The sequence below is a fragment of the Bufo bufo genome, chromosome 5 (genome assembly GCF_905171765.1).
Source record: "Bufo bufo chromosome 5, aBufBuf1.1, whole genome shotgun sequence".
NCBI lineage: Eukaryota > Metazoa > Chordata > Amphibia > Anura > Bufonidae > Bufo > Bufo bufo.
Window position 1 is genome coordinate 377,023,400 of NC_053393.1, and position 18,859 is coordinate 377,042,258.

An 18,859-nucleotide genomic window follows, 5' to 3' on the forward strand; every position below is an offset into this window, starting at 1 on the left:
ACAATATGGTGCAATTTCAAACGGATCCATCCCCCATTGACTTTCAATGTAAAGTCAGGAGTTAATATACCATCGGATCGGAGTTTTCTCCAATCCGATGGTATATTTTAACTTGAAGCGTCCCCATCACCATGGGAACGCCTCTATGTTAAAATATACTGTCGGATTTGAGTTACATCGTGAAACTCAAATCCGACAGTATATTCTAACACAGAGGCGTTCCCATGGTGATGGGGACGCTTCAGGTTAGAATATACTAAAAGAACTGTGTACATGACTGCCCCCTGCTGCCTGGCAGGTGCTGCCAGGCAGCAGGGGGCAGACCCCCCCCCGGCCCCCCCCTGTAGTTAAAACATTGGTGGCCAGTGTGGCCGCCCCCCCCTCCCTCCCCTGTAGTTAACTCATTGGTGGCCAGTGCGGCCGGCCCCCCCCCTCCCCTGTAGTTAACTCATTGGTGGCCAGTGGGCCCCCCCCTCCCCTGTAGTTAACTCATTGGTGGCCAGTGCGGCCGGCCCCCCTCCCTCCCCTGTAGTTAACTCGTTGGTGGCCAGTGGGCCTTCTCCCCTCCCTCCCCCTCCTAATTAAAATCTCCCCCCCTATCATTGGTGGCAGCGGAGTGTACCGATCGGAGTCCCAGTTTAATCGCTGGGGCTCCGATCGGTAACCATGGCAACCAGGACGCTACTGCAGTCCCGGTTGCCATGGTTACTTAGCAATTTGTAGAACCATTATACTTACCTGCGAGCTGCGATCTCTGCGTCCGGCCGGGAGCTCCTCCTACTGGTAAGTGACAGGTCCGGCCGGGAGCTCCTCCTACTGGTAAGTGACAGGTCATGTCACTTACCAGTAGGAGGAGCTCCCGGCCAGACCTGTTACTTACCAGTAGGAGGAGCTCCCGGCCGGACGCAGAGATCGCAGCTTGCAGGTAAGTATAATGGTTCTACAAATTGCTAAGTAACCATGGCAACCTGGGACAGCAGTAGCGTCCTGGTTGCCATGGTTACCGATCGGAGCCCCAGCGATTAAACTGGGACTCCGATCGGTACACTCCGCTGCCACCAATGATAGGGGGGAGATTTTAATTAGGAGGGGGAGGGAGGGGAGAGGGCCCACTGGCCATCAACGAGTTAACTACAGGGGAGGGAGGGGGGTCCACTGGCCACCAACGAATTAACTACAGGGGAGGGGGGGGCCGGCCGCACTGGCCACCAATGTGTTAACTACAGGGGGTGGCCAACTGGCCACTAATGTGTTAACTACAGGGGGGGGCGGGGGGGGGGGGGTCTGCCCCCTGCTGCCTGGCAGCACCTGCCAGGCAGCAGGGGGCAGTCATGTACACAGTTCTTTTAGTATATTCTAACCTGAAGCGTCCCCATCACCATGGGGACGCCTCTGTGTTCGAATATACTGTCGGTTCTGAGTTTTCACGAAGTGAAAACTCAGCTATGAAAAAGCTTTTATGCAGACGGATTTTCGGATCCGTCTGTATAAAAAGTAACCTACGGCCACGGATCACGGACACGGATGCCAATCTTGTGTGCATCCGTGTTCTTTCACGGACCCATTGACTTGAATGGGTCCGTGAACCGTTGGCCGTGAAAAAAATAGGACAGGTCATATTTTTTTCACGGCCAGGAAACACGGATCACGGATGCGGCTGCAAAACGGTGCATCTTCCGTTTTTTCCACGAACCCATTGAAAGTCAATGGGTCCGCGAAAAAAAATGGAAAACGGCACAACGGCCACGGGTGCACACAACGGTCGTGTGCAGGATGCCTAACTCTTGTGGAACACCTAAAGGGTTAACGACATTTGTAAAATCAGTTTTGAATACCTTGAGGAGTGTAGTTACTAGAATGGGGTCATTTTTGGGTGGTTTCTACTATGTAAGCCTCACAAAGTGACTTCAGACCTGAACTGGTCCCTAAAAAGTGGGTTTTTGAAAATTTCAGAAAAATTTTAAGATTTTCTTCTAAACTTCTAAGCCTTGTAACATCCCCCAAAAATAAAATATCATTCCCAGATTGATACAAACATGAAGTAGACATACGGGGAATGTAAAGTAATAACTATTTTTGTAGGTATTACTATGTATTATAGAAGTAGAGAATTTGAAACTTGGAAATTTGCAATTTTTTTCAAATTTTTGGTAAATTTGGTATTTTTTATAAATAAAAATGATTTTTTTTTACTTCATTTTACCAGTGTCATGAAGTACAATATGAGACGAAAAAACTGTCTCAGAATGGCCTGGATAAGTCAAAGCGTTTTAAAGTTATCACCACTTAAAGTGACACTGGTGAGATTTGCAAAAAATGGCCTGGTCCATAAGGTGAAATAAGGCTGTGTCCTTAAGGAGTTAAAGGGTTTCTGTCACCTGAAAATGGATATTAAGCTGGCTTACATTAGCGATGTGCTGTCAGCTAAACATAACTATATTAGTGGCATCTTACTGCCTAAAGCCTTTATTGAGAAAAATTTACTTTTATAATATGCTAATTAGCCTCTACGAGCAGGGGGAATGTTGCACCTGCTCCTAGAGGCTCCGTTTGCCCACCTCTTTTCACGCCCTTCTTCTCTTGATTGACAGGGCCAAGTAGCGCTGCTCTCCTCCCGCCGGCCGTGTCTGCAGTGTAAATCTCGCGCCGTGAGGAAGCCAGCAGCCGCCGAGTGTCCTTCCCTCACTGCGCCTGTGCCGAATACTGAATGGCGTGAGATTTACACTGCCAGAGCAGCGCTGCCCTGGCCTTGTCAATCAAGAGAAGAAGGGCGTGAAAAGAGGTGGGCAAACGGAGCCTCTAGGAGCAGGTTCAATGCCCCCCCTGCTCCTAGAGGGTAATTAGCATATTATAAAAGTTAATTTTTCTCAATAAAGGCTTTAGGCAGTGAGATGCCACTAATATAGTTATGTTCAGCTGACATTAGCACATCGCTAATGTCAGCCAGCTTAATACCCATTTTTCACGTGACAGAAACCCTTTAAATGTGAAATTAAAACTGCATCTGGGAAACCCCGATCCCTAAATGTCTGCACCATTGTACCCCATGTCTTGTCCAAACAGTCATCGTCACTCACTATACGTTTGGCCCGTGTGAATTGGCTAAGAGGAAGTGATTTCACCATTGTACGTGGGTGTGCACTATCATAGCGTAGAATAATATTTGTATCTGTGGGTTTCACATAGACATCAGTATGAATCACATTGTTCCTCAATCAGAATATCCAGGAAGTGAACTTCACTCCCCAAGTACTCTAGTGTAAATTTTATTTCATCATCAATAGTATTGAGGAACAAAAAAAAGTTGAGTAAGTCCGTGTCCGTGCCAGTCTAGATGAACCATCTCAATACATGTTTGAAGTGGTGGGATACATAGACATACACCTCCTCCAAGAGGACGACGGCCATGTTCGCGTACATCGGAGAAACGTTCGACCCCTTGGCTGTCCCCCTCATTTGCATATAGTAATAATCACCAAATAAACAATAATTACACGTGAGTACTGTATGCAATAAAGTCAACAAAAAATCCTGACAACCTGATGAATATTGTGAATCTCTGAGCGCATTTTTTACCACCTCTAAACCAAACTCATGTCCAATAGAGGTGTACAGGCTCGCAATATCCAGGGAAGCCAAAATGGCCCCTGAAGGTATTGTCACTCCACCCAATCTTTTTAGAAAATCAGCTGAATCTTGAATGTATGATTTAACAGTAATCGCTAGTGATGAGCGGCAGGGGCAATATTCGAATTTGCGATATTTCGCGAATATTTGGGCGAATATTCGCCAAATATTCGAGAATTTGTGAATTCGTGATCTCCAGGCATGAAAATTCGCATGAACAGGAAAAAAAAATTTAAATCGAATATTCGCGATTACGAATATATTTAGCGATATTCGAAATATTCGCGAATTCTCGAAATGCCGATATTCACGATTAAAATTCGCAATTAAAATATTCGTGATCAACACTAGTAATCGCGTAGATACGCAAGACTCTACACCTAAAAATTTAAATATTGCTTAATAGGAGAACCCCTCCCCAAAACAATCGGCCTTCCGGGTGTTTTGGATAGACACTTATGTATTTTTGGTAATAAGTACAACAGAGGTGTTACTGGGTATGTTATAGTCAAAAAATTCTTTAGTTTTTTATCAATATATCCTGCCTGTAAAGCTATTTGTAAAATAGCCTGTATCCTTTTTTCTATATCCCACCTAGGGTCCTAATGTAATTTTTTATATACAGATGGATCATTTAATTGTCTATATGCTTCTTCAGTATACAATTAGGTTTCCATGACCACAACCGCACCCCCTTTGTCAGCAGGTTTGATGATGAGGCTATGGTCATGGACCAGCTCATTCAGAGCTGACCACTCTGTGTGATATTCGGATAATTAAAATATTTATCATCATTAGTTTTTAACATGTTAACCTCCTTTAAAACAAGCTCAGAGAACAAATCAATGGCTGGAAATGAAATAGGAGGAATGAAATCACTTTTAACAAATAACTCAAAATCTGAAAGCTGTAATTCACTATTTCTAATGCTGGTCGACTCACTAGAATGTGATCAGAACCATGCCCTCAATTTTAAAGGTCGTAAAATGATCTACGGTATATCAGTTTGTGACCAGTCAGTACATACAGTTGCAAGAAAAAGTTTGTGAACCCTTTGGAATGATATGGATTTCTGCACAAATTGGTCATAAAATGTGATCTGATCTTGTCATAACAAAAGACAATCACAGTCTGCTTAAACTAATAACACACAAAGAATTAAATGTTACCATGTTTTTATTGAACACACCATGTAAACATTCACAGTGCAGATGGAAAAATTATGTGAACCATTGGATTTAATAACTGGTTGAACCTCCTTTGGCAGCAATAACTTCAACCAAACATTTCCTGTAGTTGCAGATCAGACGTGCACAACGGTCAGGAGTAATTCTTGACCATTCCTCTTTACAGAACTGTTTTATTTCAGCAATATTCTTGGGATATCTGGTGTGAATCGATTTCTTGAGGTCATGTCACAGCATCTCAATAGGGTTGAGGTCAGGACTCTGACTGGGCCACTCCAGAAGGCGTATTTTATTCTGTTTAAGCCCTTCTGTTGTTGATTTACTTCTATGCTTTGGGTCGTTGTCCTGTTGCAACACCCATCTTCTGTTGAGCTTCAGCTGGTGGACAGATGGCATTAAGTTCTCCTGCAAAATGTCTTGATAAACTTGGGAATTCATTTTTCCTTCGATGATAGCAATCCATCCAGGTCCTGATGCAGCAAAGCAGCCCGAAACCATGATGCCCCCACCACCATACTTCACAGTTGGGATGAGGTTTTGATGTTGGTGTGCTGTGCCTCTTTTTCTCCACACATAGTGTTGTGTGTTTCTTCCAAACAACTCAACTTTGGTTTTATCTGTCCACAGAATATTTTGGCAGTACTGCCGTGGAACATCCAGGTGCTCTTGTGCAAACTGTAAACGTGCAGCAATGTTTTTTTTGGACAGCAGTGACTTCCTCTGTGGTATCCTCCCATGAAGTCCATTCTTGTTTAGTGTTTTATGTATCGTAGATCCGCTAACAGGGATGTTAGCATATGCCAGAGACTTTTGTAATTCTTTAGCTGACACTCTAGGATTCTTCTTTACCTCATTGAGCAGTCTGCGCTGTACTCTTTCAGTCATCTTTACAGGACGGCCACTCCTAGGGAGAGTAGCAGCAGTGCTGAACTTTCTCCATTTATAGAAAATTTGTCTTACCGTGGACTGATGAACAGCAAGGCTTTTGGAGATACTTTTATAACCCTTTCCAGCTTTATGCAAGTCAACAATTCTTAATCGTAGGTCTTCTGAGAGCTCTTTTGCGTGAGGCATCATTCACATCAGGTAATGCTTCTTGTGAAAAGCAAACCCAGAACTGGTGTGTGTTTTTTATAGGGCAGGGCAGCTGTAACTAACACCTCCAATCTCATCTCATTGATTGGACTCCAGTTGGCTGACACCTCACTCCAATTAGCTCTTGGAGATATCATTAGTCTAGGGGTTCACATACTTTTTCCACCTGCACTGTAAATGTTTACATGGTGTGTTCAATAAAAACATGGTAACATTTAATTATTTGTGTGTTATTAGTTTAAGCAGACTGTGATTGTCTATTGTTGTGACTTAGATGACGATCAGATCACATTTTATGACCAATTTGTGCAGAAATCCATATCATTCCAAAGGGTTCACATACTTTTTCTTGCAACTGCATATTAGGTCAGAAACTTAAACAATTTGTCAAAACCTGTAATTGTATAGATGAAAATATATGAGACAAGATATTTACCACTATTTGGTCGTTTGATTGTTCTTTATCTTTTGTAATTTCTGATTTCTTGTTTTTGCCTTGTCTGTACCTCCTTCGTCCGCCTCGTCTTGTGACATTCTTGGTGTATTGGCATAAGGGTCCACTAAAAAAGAAGATGCCTCTAGGTTATTGTTCAAATTATTAGCAATTTTTTTAGAATCCTTGACATAGCCTTTTTTAGAGTTCTTCTTGTCAATTTTGGCTGTTGTAAACACATCCAGAGCTATAGTCTGCAAAATCCTGCTTCCACTTGTTGGGTTTAGTGTCCTGTATGTCTTTTTCCAATTTGTCCATATGCGGTTTGGATCTTGTAAAAAACTCCTGGTCTTCCTCATTAGACATTAATGAATTAAGGGTGGTTTCCAAAACTTCTTTTTTATTCTTAGTTTCCTGTAAGTCTCTTTGCAAAAACTCCATATTTAAGAGAATTAAATCCAGTGAAAATTTGTTTGCAATCAACTCATATTTAGGTCTAAAATCATTGTCACACATATACATAGTTGGTTGGCAGTGCGTGCGTAGGCCACGAGGAATAAGGCGTGCTTTATAGTACTTACTCAATGTAGTTAAATGTAATTCCAGAGCAATTATGCATTTGGAGACTTTCTGATAATTATATTTAGTGTCCAAAAACCGGCATCTCCCATGCATGCATTAATAATCCTCTCCGCTTCATCCAATGTGAATGCAAAAATATATGGTGTGAACAATTCCCCTAAGGGAGATGACGTACCTAAAATAAACTCCAGGCCTTTTATGTGCTTAGTTGAGAATGAAATAATGGAGGAATTGCCCACACCTGCCCATGAAACAGCCTTTGAGTCAATTGTCCAATTACTTTTAGTCTTTTTAAAAACAGGGTGCCACATGTAAAGGAGCTGAAACAGGTAATAAACACAATTTGTGTCAGTGTCCAAATACAGTGGATATAAAAAGTCTACACACCCCTGTTAAAATGTCAGGTTTCTGTGATGTAAAAAAATGAGACAAAGATAAATCATTTCAGAACTTTTTTCACCTTTAATGTGACCTATAAACTGTACAACTCAATTGAAAAACAAACTAAAATCTTTTAGGTAGAGGGAAGAAAAAAAATAAAAAAATAAAATTATGGTTGCATAAGTGTGCAAACCCTTAAACTAAAACTTTATTTAACCTCTTCACGACTGCAATACGTTTATATACGTGATATTTGCACATGCCCCGTGCAGCTATCACGTCTATAATGTCAAACCAGCTATTTAATCCAAGCGCTGCAAAGTGCTTGGATATAAGCTTCTGCCCCTGCACTGCTGCTGTCACGGACAGCATACAGTGCAGTAATGCCGGCAAGGAACCAATCAGAGTGGCTCTGTGCAGACTAACCAATCGGATCGCGGCAGTGAATAAAATGCCGGTTTCAGGCTCTGATCTGCGCTCTGCAGATCAGAGCCTGAAATCAGGTAGTGTCTCTGTGGCCCCCGATCTGTGCCCCCCGATCTGTGCGCCTCCAACACCCCCCTGTCCGCGCCTGCGCCTGATGCAGTTCCCCCGCCCCATCCATATTCATGTAGTCTGCCCCTGATGCGGTCCGCCCCCTCCCCGCCCCATGCATTCTCCCTGCCCCTCCTGCCCCAGCCTCCCTCAATACTGGCGGCCGTACCCCCTTCTTTCCAGCGCTGCCCCTGGTCCCCCTGCTGTGTGTGATGTCGGCGGCTCCATTCCTGAGCCGCCGCCATCAGCAGCGAGTGTCAGCTCTATGCTGACACTCTGCTGTAACCCCATAGATGCCGCGGTTGCGGCATCCATGGGGTTAATAGAGGGAGGGAGCTCCCTCTCTCAACCATCGGGGCTGCAGCGCTGTGATGGCAGCACCCGATGGTTGCCATGGCAACCGGACGCTTTGCAAAGGCGTCCGGTTGCCATGGAAAAGGCGTCCGGTGCTGCCACCTACAGGGCATCTAATAGTATTATACTTTGAAATGCAAGAGCATTGCAAAGTATAGTACAGCCATCAGCCCCACTGGATCTTCATGATCCAAGAGGGACTTGATAAAAAAAAATAAAGTGAAAATAATAAAAATGAAAAATAAAAAAATAAATAAAAATGAAAATTAAAAAAAGAAATTGCCTTTTCCTATAAAAAATGAAAAAATAAAATAAAATACACATATTAGGTGTCACCGCGTCCGTAACGACCATCTCTATAAATATATCACATGATAGACCCCGTCCGCTAAACACCATAAAAAATAAAATAAAAAAAACTGTGCCAAAAAAGCTATTTTTGTCACCTTACATCTCAAAAAGTGCAACAGCAAGCGATCAAAAAGGCTTATGACCCCCAAAATAGTACAAATCAAACCGTCACCTCATCCCGCAAAAAATGATACACTATTTAAGACAATCGCCAAAAAATATAAAATCTATGGCTCTCAGACCATGTAGACACTAAAACATCATTTTTTAGGTTTCAGAAATGCTATTATTGTGTAAAACTTAAATAAATAATAAAAAGTATACATATTAGGTATTGCCACGTCCGTAACAATCTTCTCTATAAAACTATCACATAACCTAACTCCTCAGATGAATGCTGTAAAAATAAATAAATGAAAACTGTTCCAAAACAGCCAATTTTTTGGTCACCTTGCCCCATAAAGTGTAATAATGAATGATAAAAAATCCTATGTACCCAAAAATGGTACCAATTAAAACCTCAACACTTTCTGCAAAAAACGAGCCCCTACACAAGATGATCGTCAGAAAAATAAAAAACATATGGCGTTCAGAAAACCAATCCAGCAAAATCTGCCTTCCAAAAACTGTATGGCATTCCTTTCCTTCTGCGCCCTGCCGTGTGCCCGTACAGCAGTTTACGACCACATGTGGGGTGTTTCTGTAAACCGCAGAATCAGGGTAATAAATATGGAGCTTTGTTTGGCTGTTAACCCTCAATGTGTTAAAGAAAAAAATTTAATAAAATGGAAAATCTGCCAAAAAAGTGAAATTTTGAAATTTCATCTCCATTTTCCTTTAAATCTTGTAGAACACCTAAAGGGTTAACAAAGTTTGTAAAATCTGTTTTGAGAAACTTGAGGGGTGTAGTTTCTACAATGGGGTCATTTATGTGGGTATTTACTATGTAGGCCCCACAAAGTGACTTCAGACCTGAACTGGTCCTTAAAAAGCGGGTTTTGGAAATTTTCTTAAAAATTTTAAGAATTGCTTCTAAACTTCTGAGCCTTCTAACGTCCTAAAAGAATAAAATGACATTTCCAAAATGATGCCAACATAAAGTAGACATATGGGGAATGTTAAGTAATAAATATTTTATTAGGTATCACTTTCTGTTTTAGAAGCAGAGAAATAGAAATTTGGAAAATTGTGAATTTTTCTAAATTTTGGGTACATTTTGGATTTTTTCATAAATAAAGGTGAAATATATTGACTCAAATATATGACTATCATGAAGTACAATGTGTCACGAGAAAACAATCTCAGAATGGCTTGGATAAGTAAAAGTGTTCCAAAGCTATTACCAAATAAAGTGACGCATGTCAGATTTGTAAATTTTGACCTGGACACTAGGGCATCAATGACCCTTGGTCGTGAAAGGGTTAAGCACCTTTTGGTTTTATTACAGCACTCAGTCTTTTTGGGTATGAGTCTATGAGCATGGCACATTTTGACTTGGCAAGATTTGCCCACTCTTCTTTGTAAAAACACTCCAAATCTGTCAGATTGTGAGGGCATCTCCTGTGCACAGCCCTCTTCAGATCACCCCACAGATTTTCAATCGGATTCAGGTCTGGGCTCTGGCTGGGCCATTCCAAAACTTTAATCTTCTTCTGGTGAAGCCATTCCTTGGTTGATTTAGATGTATGCTTTGGGTCGTTGTCATGCTGAAAGATGAAGTTCCTCTTCATGTTCAGCTTTCTAGCAGAAGCCTGAAGGTTTTGTGCCAATATTGACTGGTATTTGGAACTGTTCATAATTCCCTAGCTTAACTAAGGCCCCAGTTCCAGCTGAAGAAAAACAGCCCCAAAGCATGATGCTCCCACTACCATGCTTCACTGTGGATATAGTGTTCTTTTGGTGATGTGCAGTGTTGTTTTTGGGCCAAACATATCTTTTGGAATTATGGCCAAAAAGTTCAACCTTGGTTTCATCAGACCAGAACACATTTTCCCACATGCTTTTGGGAGACTTCAGATGTGTTTTTGCAAAATGTAGCCTGGTTTGGATGTTTTTCTTCCTAAGAAAAGGCTTTCGTCTTGCCACTCTATCCTAATAGCCCAGACATATGAAGAATACGGGAGATTGTTGTCACATATACCACACAGCCAGTACTTGCCAGATATTCCTGCAGCTCCTTTAATGTTGCTGTAGGCCTCTTTGTAGCCTCCCAGACCAGTTTTCTTCTCGTTTCTTCATCAATTTTGGAGGGACGTCCAGTTCTTGGTAATGTCACTGTTGTGCCATATTTTCTCCACTTGATGATGACTGTCTTCACTGTGTTCCATGGTATATCTAATGCCTTGGAAATTCTTTTGTACCCTTCTCCTGACTGATACCTTTTAGCAATGAGATCCCTCTGATGCTTTGGAAGCTCTCTGTGGACCACGGCTTTTGCTGTGGGATGCGACTAAGAACATTTCAGGAAAGATCAACTACACTGCGTGCAGAATTATTAGGCAAATGAGTATTTTGACCACATCATCCTCTTTATGCATGTTGTCTTACTCCAAGCTGTATAGGCTCGAAAGCCTACTACCAATTAAGCATATTAGGTGATGTGCATCTCTGTAATGGGAAGGGGTGTGGTCTAATGACATCAACACCCTATATTAGGTGTGCATAATAATTAGGCAACTTCCTTTCCTTTAGCAAAATGGGTCAAAAGAAGGACTTGACAGGCTCAGAAAAGTCAAAAATAGTGAGATATCTTGCAGAGGGATGCAGCACTCTTAAAATTGCAAAGCTTCTGAAGCGTGATCATCGAACAATCAAGCGTTTCATTCAAAATAGTCAACAGGGTCGCAAGAAGCGTGTGGAAAAACCAAGGCGCAAAATAACTGCTCATGAACTGAGAAAAGTCAAGCGTGCAGCTGCCAAGATGCCACTTGCCACCAGTTTGGCCATATTTCAGAGCTGCAACATCACTGGAGTGCCCAAAAGCACAAGGTGTGCAATACTCAGAGACATGGCCAAGGTAAGAAAGGCTGAAAGACGACCACCACTGAACAAGACACACAAGCTGAAACGTCAAGACTGGGCCAAGAAATATCTCAAGACTGATTTTTCTAAGGTTTTATGGACTGATGAAATGAGAGTGAGTCTTGATGGGCCAGATGGATGGGCCCGTGGCTGGATTGGTAAAGGGCAGAGAGCTCCAGTCCGACTCAGACGCCAGCAAAGTGGAGGTGGAGTACTGGTTTGGGCTGGTATCATCAAAGATGAGCTTGTGGGGCCTTTTCGGGTTGAGGATGGAGTCAAGCTCAACTCCCAGTCCTACTGCCAGTTTCTGGAAGACACCTTCTTCAAGCAGTGGTACAGGAAGAAGTCTGCATCCTTCAAGAAAAACATGATTTTCATGCAGGACAATGCTCCATCACACACGTCCAAGTACTCCACAGCGTGGCTGGCAAGAAAGGGTATAAAAGAAGAAAATCTAATAACATGGCCTCCTTGTTCACCTGATCTGAACCCCATTGAGAACCTGTGGTCCATCATCAAATGTGAGATTTACAAGGAGGGAAAACAGTACACCTCTCTGAACAGTGTCTGGGAGGCTGTGGTTGTTGCTGCACGCAATGTTGATGGTGAACAGATCAAAACACTGACAGAATACATGGATGGCAGGCTTTTGAGTGTCCTTGCAAAGAAAGGTGGCTATATTGGTCACTGATTTGTTTTTGTTTTGTTTTTGAATGTCAGAAATATATATTTGTGAATGTTGAGATGTTATATTGGTTTCACTGGTAAAAATAAATAATTGAAATGGGTATATATTTGTTTTTTGTTAAGTTGCCTAATAATTATGCACAGTAATAGTCACCTGCACACACAGATATCCCCCTAAAATAGCTAAAACTAAAAACAAACTAAAAACTACTTCCAAAAATATTCAGCTTTGATATTAATGAGTTTTTTGGGTTCATTGAGAACATGGTTGTTGTTCAATAATAAAATTAATCCTCAGAAATACAACTTGCCTAATAATTCTGCACTCCCTGTAGAGCAGCTGAACTTTATTTGGGGTTAATCAGAGGCACTTTAAATGATGGCAGGTGTATGCTGACTCCTATTTAACATGATTTTGAATGTCATTGCTTAATTCTGAACACAGCTACATCCCCAGTTATAATAGGGTGTGCACACTTATGCAACCACATTATTTGAGTTGTTTTTTTTTCTTTTCTTCCCTCCACCTAAAAGATTTCAGTTTGTTTTTCAATTGAGTGGTACAGTTTATAGGTCACATTAAAGGTGGAAAAAGTTCTGAAATGATTTATCTTTGTCTCATATTTTTTTTTACATCCCAGAAACCTGACATTTTAACAGAGGTGTGTAGACTTTTTATATCCACTGTATATATGGACCTAACTGTATGTATGTATATCTATTATCTATTTCTATATCTATTATCTATTTATCTATCCACTATCTATCTATCTATCTATCTATCTATCTATCTATCTATCTATCTATCTATCTATCTATCTAATATCTATTTGTCTATCTATCTATCTATCTATCCCTCAATCAATCATCTTTTCCACTATCTATCTAAAACATAACTGTATATATGTCTGTATATCTACCTATATATCTATTATCTCTCTATTTATTATCTATCTATTTATTATCTATCTATCTCTCTCCTTCTCTTACCTTACTTGCATTAGGACATTTATGTTTATATTCTACAACATACTGTAAGCTCTGCTTCAGATAACTTTTTGTTTGACATATAAATTTGCTAATAGAAATATCTGTATACATTGCAGGAATGATCTTTCTGCTCCTCGATGCACAAGTAAACATAGTTATTTTTCCAGGGACACAGGTGACTGGACTTATAAAAATCACTGCAAGACAAGATGTATTGAAACCTGGCACCAGATGACAAATACGGGCTAGGTGCACCAAGAAGAGATGTATTGATTTTTAAATGATTAATAAGGAGAATATAATTGTGTTTCATTAAGATGGATGGGATTTCATTTAGTCTGTCTTCCCCTTTTCCACTTCAGATGTGAAAGGAAATCAAACCATCATCAGTGGCACATCGTGTTAGCCTGCCATGGCAACAAGGTCATTGATTAAGTAAAAGTACTTTTGGAAAAGGCTAGCTATTTCTTAATGTGGATTTCTTGCTACTAGAACAGCCAAGGTGTCTGGGATAACAGGCCAAGTTTCATATAATTGCTTAAAGAGTCACAAGAGACTTGTATAGCTGCTCTGTCTGATTACAACTATAGTTTTTCCTCTTTTATGTGTATATATGAGGTGGAGTATAGACAACGTTATTTGCTCTATATAGTATAGTAGTATTTTGAGCGATGTAAGGGATCATTTTTAAATTCTATGTTGTATGTATTTCCAGATAGTCTCATGATACACATATGTCAATACTGTGATTTTACCAAGGCTTATACTAAACTTTTTGTTGCCTTTTAGCCCTAGCCTTAATTTTACACTGTATCAAGGAAGGTCGTTATCCTAAGCATTTGGAATAGACGATACATTGCTACACCATAGAATAATGATCTGTCTTGTTCTTTGTGTCAGGATCATTGCTATAGAGGGTGCAGATGTAACAGTTGCACCTTGACCACAGTGCCTGAAGGGACACAAAGGCTCCTCTGCCACATAAGACACCCGTATTTCAAAAGGAACATGGTAGGTGGAGGACTCTGTTACAGAATTTGCACTTCACCTTATGCCTTTGCACTGTACAATGGCATATAATGTACTTTATATTTACTGGCTTTCAATACAGCACAGCAGCAAGTAACGACACTGGACTTGAAACATATTACTGACCTTAAACATATTCATTTGATCCAGATCTACAGATGTGTCCTTCCTTTCTAGTATATGTGCTATGATAATTTTCTTAAAATTTACTGGATGTGTATGTTTCCCTGTGTCGTATACATACTTGTTTTCAATTTTTATTCCTCTGCATTGGACCCAGAACTGTACTTACTTTAATTTTGCTGCTACCTTCCATTTTGGTACCCTGTCCAAATATCCTGAAAACCAGATTCAAATAATGTATACTACATTATATGGCTAACAATTTGAGGAAATTCCTCGTATTTACTGAGTTTAGATTTTTTAATCCACACTCTATAACATAAAGTCCATACAGTAAAGCACACGGCGATGTAATCTTCATAGACAAACATTGGTAGTAGTATGGGTGGTTCTGATTAAGAGCTCAGTGATTTGCAATGGGAAACCTTGCCACGAGTCAGTTAGTGAAATGTATGATTTGATAGATCTCTTTCTGTCAACTCTTTCTGTTTAAGGCTACATGCACACGACCGTGGTGTGTTTTGTGGTCCGCAAATCGCGGATCTGCAAAACACGGATGGCGTCCGTGCGCATTCCTCAATTTGCGGAACGGCACGGACAGCCTTTAATATAACTGCCTATTCTTGTCCGCAAAGCGCGGACAAGAATAGGACAGGTTATATTTTTTTTTGCGGACCATGGAACGGAGCGACGGATGCGGACAGCACACGGAGTGCTGTCCGCATCTTTTGCGGCCCCATTGAAGCAAATGGGTCCGCATCCGAGCCGCCAAAACTGCGGCTGGGATGCTGACCAAAGCAACAGCCGGGTGCATGAGGCCTAAGCCTGTTGCCTGATGCTGAGAAAAATCGCAGCAAATCTGTGTTTTATGGCATTCACAGTGTACTGTACATAACATGTTCATTCTGCAAGTCAATATGATGACAGTAATTCCAAACTGATATAAAGTAGCTGTTTAATTTTTTTAGACATTTTTGGCATTTTGCTTTACCACTTCCAGACAGTTAATTTTCTCCTTCCTGACCAAGCCTAATTATGCAAATCATACTTCATGTTAGTGGTAAATTAGGGCTGATATGTTTTACCTTTATTTATTTAACAAACATAAATTTACAGAAAGTTTGGCAAAATTAGCAAGTTTTTTAATTTTGAAATTTTGTTTTAAGTGATCCCTCACAAAATAGTGATACCTGACAAAATAGCTATTACTTAATATTAAACATGCGTCTACTTTTTGTAAATTTCATTTTATATTTTTAAAATATTAGGCCTAGAATTTTTGAAGCAATTTTTAAAATTTTCAAAACTGAGTTTTTTTTAAGGACCTATTTAGTTCTGAAGAGACTTTGAGAAACTTAAGTATTAAAACAGATTTTAGAAACTTTATCAACCTTTTAGGTGTTCCATACTAATTAAAAAAGGAGGTGAAATTTAAATATGTTCTTTTTTTGCAGATTTTCCAAATTAATCAATTTTTTTCCTTTAACACAGCAAGGGTTAACAACCAAACAAACCTCAATATTTATTCCTCTGGTTCTCCAATTTACAGCAACATCCCACGTGTTCGTAAACTGTTTTATGGTCAGACAGCAGGGCTGAGAATGAGGGCCATATGATTTTTAAAGGGTAGATTTTGCTGGAATAGGTTTTGGGAGCCATGTTGCATTTGAAGAAAGCCTGAGTGGTAATCCCCAATTTGTAAATTATACCCCTCATGGAATTATTCATTGATATAATAAGTGCTTTGAACCAAAGGGCATTTCATGGAATTACAAACACTTAGCTGTGAAAATTTTAAAAAATTACGTCTTTCAATAAAATGTTGCTTTAGCCCCAAATTTGAGACACTTTGATTTTGCTTGTTTGGGAAGTAGGATAAAGAAAAGTCAGCAATTCTGCCATTGCTTTTTGGGTACATCTGCACCATGTGGGAAAAACATTGTGCTGGTCAGTACGATTACAGATATACCAATATCATATATACAGTGCATTGCAAAAGTATTCACCCCCTTGACTTTTTTTCTGTATTTCGGTGCCTCACAACCTGGAATTAACATGGATTGGTTGAGGATTTGCATCATTTAATTTCCAGAACATGCCCACAACTTTGAAGATTTTTTTTTTTTATTGTGAAGCAAACAACAAATAGGACAAAATAACAGAAAAAGTAAATGTGCATAACTATTCACCCCCCTAAAGTCAATACTTTGTAGAGCCACCTTTTGCGGCAATCACAGCTCCAAGTTGCTTTGGATAAGTCTCTTTGAGCTTGCCACATCGTACCACAGGATTTTTGCCAATTCCTTCTTGCAAAACTGTTCCAGCTCATTCAAGTTGGATGGTTTGCGCTTGTGAACAGCAATCTTTAAGTCTATTGGATTGAGATCTGGGCTTTGACTAGGCCATTCCCACACATTTAGGGTCCATTCACACGTCCGTTTTTTCTTTCCTGATCTGTTCCGTTTTTTGCTGAACAGATCTGGACCAGATCTGGACCGATTCATTTTCAATGGGTCCTGGAAAAAAACGGACAGCTCAATGTCTGATTTTTTTCAGGACCCATTGAAAATGAATGGGTCCAGATCTGGTCCAGATCTGTTCAGCAAAAAACGGAACAGATCAGGAAAGAAACAACGGACGTGTGAATGGACCCTTACATGTTTCCACTCAAGTGTTGCTTTAGCAGTGTTTTTGGGGTCATTGTCCTGCTTGAAGGTGAACCTCCGTCCTAGCCTCAAATCACGCATAGAAAGGTACAGGTTTTGCTCAAGAATATCCCTATATTTAGCACCATCCATCTTTGCCTCAACTCTGACCAGTTAGCAATCTGGGTGCCAGCGTTCAACCTTTGATCCTGGGTACATGAATATACAAAAAATCCATGACACTCCTCTGTAGACGGTGAAAAAAACAAGTGCATTTATTCACACATGTCACAGCGACGTTTCAGTCCCCTCACGGATGGGGCAATGCCAAATACTGTATGTCTATTTTGTTGAAAAAAATTTTATTTTTATTTTTCTGATGATGGGCTAATTTTTTGCGGGATGAGGTGACGTTTTCATTGGTATCATTTTGGAGTATATATGGCTTTTTGACGAAAAAGTGGCTGTTTTGGCATAGTTGTATTTTTTTATGGCATTAATCCGATGGAGATCATGTGATACTTTTATAGAGCAGGTTGCTACAGAGGCGTCAATACCTAATGTGTTTATATTTTATTATTTTCCATATTTTACAGTAGTAAAAAAGGGGATTTTTTACACTTGAAACTTCAATTCTTTTTAATAAAACACTTTTTTTTTTTTCACTTTGGGCCCCCAAGTCCCAGCATCCTGTGCAGACTCCCAAGCGCATTCAGATGCAAAGCTACATGCCATAAACTACCTTCCTGCTGCAACATGAGAACGGATAAAAGACGTAGGCTTCTTTCACACCTGCGTTTTCACAACTCTTCAGATTTATCCCCATTCATTGTCAATGGGGACAAAACTGAAAAAAACAGAACATAGTGCACCCGAATGCATTCAGTTCCGGTTTGTTGCATTCCCATGCCGGACACAAAACCTCTTCAAGCAGCGTTTTTGTGTGTGGCATGGGAAACTGAACATGCCGTATCTTCCACCAAAAACCATGTAAGTCAATGGTGCTGGATCCGTTTTTTTTATCTGGTACCCATTGACTTACAATGGTTTTAGTGCCAGATCCTGCATGTTCAGTTTCAATATAATACAGCCAAATCCATTCTGAATGGGTGCAGCCATTTGTATTATTCAAATGGATGAGTTTTTCTGTGGTTTTGAGATCCCATGTGAAAGTAGCCATATACCACTAACTGATCTATTTCTTTAGGCACATCAATGAACAAAATCAGCTTTTTGGCAACATAAAGGTCAGTGATGTTAATGTGTAATTTGATAACAGTGCTTTGGAATAAAGGATACCTAGAGTATGCTTGCTGAGAAGCAGCTGAGAGTTTTAAACTAAAGATTGGTAGATTTCTTTTGAAGGATGACATCAGCAGCATCAACTCTATTAAACAAGGCATAATACCTGGTAGGTTGTTTTGAACCAGGTGAGGAAAATTACACCCTTATTACCCATAAAAAAAAAAATCCTAACTTGTTTATTGGAGCACCAGATGTTATTGGTGCCTCTCGGGGCACCAGATCTTCAGAACACCCTGCTCTCCTGCCACTCCCTCTTTTCTATTTATTGACTGGGTGGAGCATCTTGCTTGCAGGATTGGTGCATGCCCCGTTCCTCTCGCTGCTACCCTATCTCCATTGATTGACATGGCCAGACATCTTGCCTAGCCTTGTAGTCTCACGCCAATGTTGTCACTGGCCGGATCAGAGCATCTGCTTCACCTGCAGATGCTCTGTTTATGTGTCAGTCCTGTGAGCGACGGCACAGATGCGAGATTAAAAGCGCCAGACGAGATGCCTGGTTCTCTCAATAAATG

At 40.5% G+C, this 18,859-nt stretch overlaps 1 long non-coding RNA gene across 1 annotated transcript; it reads right to left on the minus strand.

The window, feature by feature from the left end:
* Positions 1 to 2,472: 2,472 nt before the first annotated feature.
* LOC121002462 lies at positions 2,473 to 16,712 on the minus strand. The gene is made up of 3 exons (XR_005779294.1): positions 16,584 to 16,712; positions 6,249 to 6,257; positions 2,473 to 2,483 (listed from the first exon to the last, which is right to left on the minus strand). It is a non-coding gene; the product is annotated as an uncharacterized LOC121002462 (long non-coding RNA).
* Between the last annotated feature and the right edge of the window lie 2,147 nt (positions 16,713 to 18,859).